We start from the raw sequence: 7,689 nt of genomic DNA on the forward strand, positions 1-7,689 counted from the left end.
TTGCAGGCCCATCAAAGCTGAGTTCAAAACCGAATCGTATTTGTGAGTTATGTGACCTTGAGCAAGGAAAATATATAACCTCTTCAGGTCTCAGATTCCTAATCTGTGAAATGAGACTCACAGGGCATACTTTGAACATTAAATTGTTTTGAACATGAAATAAGAAAACATATGGGTGGACCTTCCAGGCGGTACAGTGGATAAGCATCTGCCTGCCAATGCAGAGGACACGGGTTCCATCCCTGGTCTGGAAAGATTCCGTATGGTGTGCAGCAACTGAGCTGGGGAGCCGCGACCAGTGGAGGCCTCGCACTTAGAGCCTGTGCTCTGCAACGAGAAGCCCCGGCAATGAGAAGTCCACGGCCACAACCGGAGAGGAGCCCCTGCTCGCCACAGCTACAGAAAGCTCTCACGCAGTAGAAGACCCAGTGCAGCCAAAAATAATAAAAGAAATAAACTAGTTAATTAATGAAAAAAGAAAACATATGGGTAAAGTCGATAAATATGTTTCCTGCTCTCCTTCAAACATGAAGACAGCTAAACTAAAATGGGGCTATTACAACTTTAACTCTTAGAAAATATATCACAAAGATTAAGAAAATGAAATTCTAACAGTTGTTTTAAAACAAGCAAACAAACAATAAAACCCCCAAAAGGGCTGGACATAACTTGTTTTTATTCAACTTTACAACTCAATCCCAACTATTTAGTAAGAAGTTTCCTATAAGGGAATATGGGGACAAAAAATTGCAATATTTGGATTAGGGCCAGAATTCCAACACCTGGTGGTGAGTCCTCTGCCTTTTTTTAAACTCAATGAATTGTATTGCTCTGCCACTTCCTCCACTTCCTCTTCAGCTTCATGGAAATGCTAAATGCCATCCACAATATCAACCATATTGAATTGCATGCGCGGTGGTCTCAGTACTGGAGGGGTCTGCTGCTGCTGCTGCCGCTGCCACTAAGTCCCTTCAGTCGTGTCCGACTCTGTGCGACCCCATAGACGGCAGCCCACCAGGCTCCCCGTCCCTGGGATTCTCCAGGCAAGAACACTGGAGTGGGTTGCCATTTCCTTCTTCAACTGGAGGGGTCTACCCCATACCAACTCCCTGTTAACATTAGAGGTCATGGATGTTGACATGTATCCTTTGGCCATTCTGGAATTGGCAAAGCCAGAGTCACTAACGGCTTTGACAATGAATAAGAAGTGTCTGCTGTCTCTGCAAGACTCCCCCAAATGCCCTTATTCTAGGAAATTCTACTAGCTCACTTCATCTCATCATGCAGGTGTCTTACCATCTCACATCATCACAAGCAGAAGAATGGTGCGTATACTGCAGTAAAATACTTTGAGGGGAGTTCCCCAGTGATCCAGTGATTAAGACTTTGTGCTCCCAATGCATGGGGTCTGGGTTTGATCCCTGGTCAGGGAACTACATCCCTCATAATGCACCTAAGAGTTCAAATGCCACAATGAAGATTGACGATCTCAAGTGCCATAACTAAGACCCAGCACAGTTAAAAAAATAAAAATATTTTTTTAAAAAGACATTTTGAGAGGCCACAGTTCTATAACTTTTATGACAATATATTGTTATAATCATTCGGTTTTACATTGGTTGCATTTGTTAATGTCTTACTGTGCCTAATTTACAAATCAAACTTTATCATAAGTATGTATGTATAGGAAAAAATAAACTGTATATAGGGTTTGGTACTAGCTGTGGCTTCAGGGTGCCAAAATTGGGGGTCTTGGAACATAATCCCCTGTGGATGCTGCTGCTGCTGCTGCTAAGTCACTTCAATCGTGTCTGACTCTGTGCGACCCCAGAGAAGGCAACCCACCAGGTTCCCCCGTCCCTGGGATTCTCCAGGCAAGAACACTGGAGTGGGTTGCCATTTCCTTCTCCAATGCATGAAAGTGAAAAGTCAAAGTGAAGTTGCTCAGTTGTGTCCGACTCTTCGCAACCCCATGGACTGCAGCCTACCAGGCTTCTCCGTCCATGGGATTTTCTAGGCAAGAGTACTGGAGTGGGGTGCCATCGCCGGGGGCTATTGTCCATATTTCTCAAATTACAAAATAATTTAATACCCTTTGAGTGACTTGGGTTTTATGCACAAAAGAAGACATTCATTTGTACCCTTCTCTGCCCTGATTTTTTTCATCTTGTTCCTCCTTGTTCATTTGCTACCTGGAGATATGTGAGAAATCTTGCTTTTAGGAGATCAAAGAAAAAGTTTTTCTCCCATACCTTTGTGTTCTGTTTAGGTTAAAAATCAACATTGTTTTTCTACCCACCTAAGGCATACTATTAAAATTACTTCAAAGCTTCTTGACCAAAATCTGTGCAAAGAAGCCTTATGGCGAATTGCAGTGTGATAATTTTGTAAGAAATGAATTTCAAATGCTAGGAGGGAGGATGGTACTGGGTTTCCAAAACGACAGACATTACATTAATTCAGCAAGCATATCAGAGGCATTCTGAGTCAGAGGACAGGATGATATTTTGATCTCAAAAGATAAAAGGGTAATTCCAAATAGCTAATTATGCATGGGGGTTCATTATCCGCATTGGCATAACTATTAGGGTGAATTTCGTCTGTGACAGTGGTGCCTGATCCCATCTTACACACTGTTAAACAGTTTTTCCTTCTGATTTATACACAATGAGGTGAAGATCTCTCTCCCCTGATGACTAGTGTTGGGGTACAAAGCCTATAATTACCTTCCATGGAGCCGGCAATCAGATGCTCTGTCGACCTCATCTGATCTCTCTAAAGGATTTGGCAGTGCAAGTGGGGTTTCTCGTGAAGTCAGAAGACCTGGTTTGGAATCCTAAATCTGTCACTTACTAAAAGCACAACTTCAGATGAGTTACTTCATTCTCTGAGCCTCAGTTGCCTTGTCTGTAGGACGCAACAAAGAATGCCTACCTCATAGGACGTTTGAAAAAGTAAATATAATAGTGTATGTGAAAACGCTCTGCAGGTGCCTAGAAATGTTGGTTTCCTTTCTTCTAGGAGGCTAGAGAAACACAGAGGGTAGAGAGCTGTGTCAGTCAGTGACTGCTGCATAAGAAACCACACCACAGCTCAGTGCTCACTCTCGTTCATGGATCTGCAAGTCAGGAGGGTGACAGCTGTAGATTGTGAATTGGATGGAGTGGCTCTACTTTGCTTGCCTGGTTCTGGGATTCATGCTGAAGGGACAGCCACTACCAGTCCCTTTTTATGGCACAGTCAGAAGCACAGGTGAGGTTTCTTAAGTTTGAGGCGCAGACGTGTTAGGTCACTGCCTCCCACAGGCCACGCCCAGTGTGTGTTGAAATACTCGCCACCTCCAGCAGGGGGAGCTGTGAAGCCACACGCAAAGGGCATGGATGTAGACAACTGGGAAAAACAAGAAACTTCTCAGAGAAGCAAGAGCAGCCCCTATACCTCCTGAGTCAGTCAAGGTCAGGCTAATAAAATGCCCTTGTTCTCTACGAGCGAAGGGATCGGGGTGGGGGAGTGGTCCAAAGAGAGCGTGGTCTGAAGGCGCCGGCCACTCCTCATTTGCAAAGCTATAAACAGTGGGACAGTGAGATTCACACAGCGCAGAGGCCTCTGCAATGTCAGATGAACTCCTTGGTCTAAAAATAGACAAATGACAATGACGAAAATCACTTCTCTGCTATAACAGCCATTTATCAAATGGCATTACAAAGAGGTCGATGGTGAGTATCTGCTCCCTGAATTAATGGACGCTCCCGGATTCTCTTCTCTTTGATCTGGTATCAAAGAGGACAGAAAGGACTCCCCCGACCGCTCACTTTACACTCCAGGAGGAGCTCTGATACGATTCAACGGAAGATGGGAGCTTCTGGAGGACACATGCCAGGGTGCTCCGGGGGAAGGAGTGTTGGGCTGGAGAAGGGAGAGGGCCACTGTTCCCTTCCTCTACTTGGGCTTCTCTTGAGCTGCCACGGGTTTGGAGGGACAAGGCCGGGCTGGGGTGCCTTCTGCTCAGGAGAGGATGGACCACTGAAGGCAAATAGGATCATGGTGAAGCCCAAGAGAAGGAAGGCTTGATGCCTAGGCCTGCCTCTGCTCCTTCCTCCACAAACACTGACCCAGCCATCTGCTGAGTAAAAGGCACTGAGCTGAAAGACTGGCAAGGCAAAGACTAATGGAGAGATGGACTAATAAATGACCACAGGGACTTCCCCGGTGGTCCAGTGGCTAAGACTCCATGCTCCCAGTGCAGGGGGCCAAGGTTCGATCCCTGGTCAGGGAACTAGATCCCACAGAAGCAACTAAGAGTCTGCTTGCCACCGTGAAAAGAGCCCACATGCTTCAACTAAGAGCTGGTGCAGCCAAATAAATAATAAACCCCAGCAAACAAAGAGCAGTCACAAAATACTGTGATTAGCACCAGAGGTAAAGGAAACCCAGGTGCTATTGGAATACACCAACCTTGGAAAAGTTAAGGAAGGCCTTGCAGAGGAGATGTGATTCCTGGAATCAGTACGAGAGTTCAATCCAAGTTTTAGGTCATCAGAGGAAAAGGTGGAATGTTTTGTAGAGTTTGCAAGCACAGCTCATGCACACCAGAAATGCGAAAGTGATAAGACATAAATTCAAATAGGAAAGAGAACAGAGACTCAGTTGTAATTCTGCCTGTGTATATGCCTGGCGAGGTTTAACTCCTTTTCGGTCATTTAACAAATATTATGTGCCTGGATCCAGCAAAGTTTGAGCCAGACATGGCTCCTGCCTTCATGGAGGAAAGGACAATCAGGGTCACCACAGAGGAAGGACACGTTGCCTTTGAGCCTCCAGGAAGAGGGTGTGACCATGCAAAGAGCATGAGGAAAGGCTGGCAGAGGAAGGAGCTAGCCTGATGAAGCCAGGGCAAGGGAGGAGCATCCCAGAAATATAGATGTTTAAAGTATTACAGAACCTCCCTGGTGGTCCAATGGTTACGAATCCACCTGACAATGCAGGGGACACGGGTTCGGTCCCTGGTCCAGGAAGATCCCACAGGCTGAGGGGCAACTAAGTCCATACTCTGCAGCAGAGAAGTCAGCGCAATGAGAGGCCCATGCACCACCACTGGAGATTAGCCCCCGCTTGCCGCAACCAGAGAAAGCCCATCACAGCAGTGCAGACCCAACACAGCCAAAAATCAATAAATGCTAAGTTTTTAGAAGACTGTAAAAAATCATTAAACTTAAAAAATATATATATTACACAAGGAAATTCAGTTCTGCTGTATAGGAAACAAGAAAAGCAACTGGGATGGATAACAAGAATGAACTTGTGACGCAGAGGCGGAAATTACATAACGTTTTAAGTAATCAATCTGTAAGACATGTCAAAGATAGGATAAATAAAGCACGTGTGTGTGCTTTATACACATTTATACACATGTGTATAAATCAAAAGGATGGAGCAAAGGAGAGTGTCAGTCTACACAGAAGGGCTGGGAACACCAAACCAGACCGTACGTATTCATAAGACATGAGTCCTGCCACCCCCAGGTTGATGGCACCGCCATTCCTGCCCTGGCCATACCTGGTGTCATCTACACTGCCCCGCATATGCAGCTCACCCCAGATGCGGGTGAAAGGCATGGAGGATGATCAGGCTGTTGGTGAGCCCCTCTGGCTGGGGTGCGGCCCTGAGGCTCTCTGATGGGGAGATACTGGCCCTCCTGTCCAACCCCTCCTCTGGTCCTCATCATCAGTGAGGAAGTTGGTGTGGCAGGGGGAGAAACGAGACAGCCAACATGCAGAACACAGAGTCCTGCCCTGCCCGCACCCCATTCTGAGCGTGCTGACCTGCCCTCTGCCTTTCCCCTCGCTACTTCCTGAGTCTTTTAACAACTTGCCGACTAGAGATGTATTAACATGTCTTGATTGGAGACGCATCAATGTTCACTTACATAACGGATTGCTGGCCACAGGCATTAGTTTCTGCAAAATCCCCCAGTCAATAATGTGTTAGGTTGATCTGTTAACCCACGTGGTGCAAACTCCCTGATGTGCTGTGTGGGGCTTTCTGCTCTGTGGCTTCCAGATTGTCTGCGTGGTGTTGACTACTGCGTCAGAATCATTTCCTGAGGCACATCGTGCTTTGTGAGTTTCTTCCACAGATCAGCAACCTGAGGTGAAGGACACCTTAAAATTAAGATGCGTTTATCCAGGATTGGGGTTCCACCAGGAGGGCTCAAAGAAAACAGGGTAAGGGGATCTAGGGAGTTGGCAAGATGTAGGTTGAAGATCCTTTCAGAGGATCTAACTCTTAGAGTTCAATCGTGGACACTAACTTGATGAGGGACAGAAAGGAGGAAAATAAAGGGTTATGTGAGTGGGAGGAAGTGAGGGATCTGTGTGCTAGAGGCCTCTGAGGGGATGGAGAAGAGGGAAGGATATGGCTGTGAGTGAGTGACAAGCCAGAAGGATGTGAGATTGTGGTGGGGGTGAGCTATCTGAATGTGTGCCTTATGTTTATCATATAACTTTGAAGTGATGAAGCGTCTACAGTTCAGAATCGCCTCAATGGCACCTCCATCATCTCAGCGCTTAATTCTCAGCACTGCCTTTCATGTCTGTGTGATGACTGGAAAGCCACTGTGCTGTGATGCCCTTCATCATCTCGACCACTCCCTCCTTTGTTGATTAACCCATCACACAGCTAACTCAGCTCTTTTAGTGTAAGTTACCTTTCAACAAGAGGTAAAAAAGGAAGAAAAGAGAAAACAAAAAACACAGGATAAATAGAAAACAAATAGCAAAAAGAAAAACTGAAATCCAACCACTTTAGTAACTGCCTTAAGTGTAAATGAAATAAATAGCCCTTATAAATAGCAGGGATTCTCAGACTTGGATAAAAAGGAATACCTAACTATATGCTTGGAGAAGGCAATGGCACCCCACTCCAGTACTCTTGCCTGGAAAATCCCATGGATGGAGGAGCCTGGTAGGCTGCAGTCAGTGGGGTCGCAAAGAGTCGGACACGACTGAGCGACTTCACTTTCACTTTTCACTTTCCTGCATTGGAGAAGGAAATGGCAACCCACTCCAGTGATCTTGCCTGGAGAATCCCAGGGACAGGGAAGCCTGGTGGGTTGCCGTCTATGGGGTCACACAGAGTCAGACACGACTAAAGTGACTTAGCAGCAGCAGTACCTTTCTACTTGATTATACTACATGTTTATAAATGTCTTGACATTCGAATGGTTCAAACATTTTACAAAAATGTTTTGCTATACATATATAGAATGGATAAAAAACAAGGGCCTACTGTGTAGCACAGGGAACTATATTCAATATCCGGTGATAAACCACAATGGAAAAGAATATTTTAAAAAGAATATATATATATATAACTGAATCTCTTTGCTGTACAGCAGAAATTAATACAACATTGTAAATCAACTATACTTCAGCAAAAAAAAAAAAAAAAATTAAAAAGCCCAAATGTCCCATTTTAAAATTTAATTCAACAAATGATTAAGTAGCTGCTGAGAGTCAGACACTGAGGCAAGCCCTGGGGTCTAACGGTGAAAAGATAAACATGATGCAGGGTGCTTAGGCAGAGGTCTTGCGGGTGGGGACCTTAGGTGACATGCAAATCCATAAGAAATAGGGGGGAAGGGGGCTGGGCACAACCTCTGAAAGAAAGACATAGCCCCAGGGCACAACA

Source organism: Bison bison, unplaced genomic scaffold, assembly GCF_000754665.1.
Source record: "Bison bison bison isolate TAMUID 2011002044 unplaced genomic scaffold, Bison_UMD1.0 scf7180017864462, whole genome shotgun sequence".
Taxonomy (NCBI): Eukaryota; Metazoa; Chordata; class Mammalia; order Artiodactyla; family Bovidae; genus Bison; species Bison bison.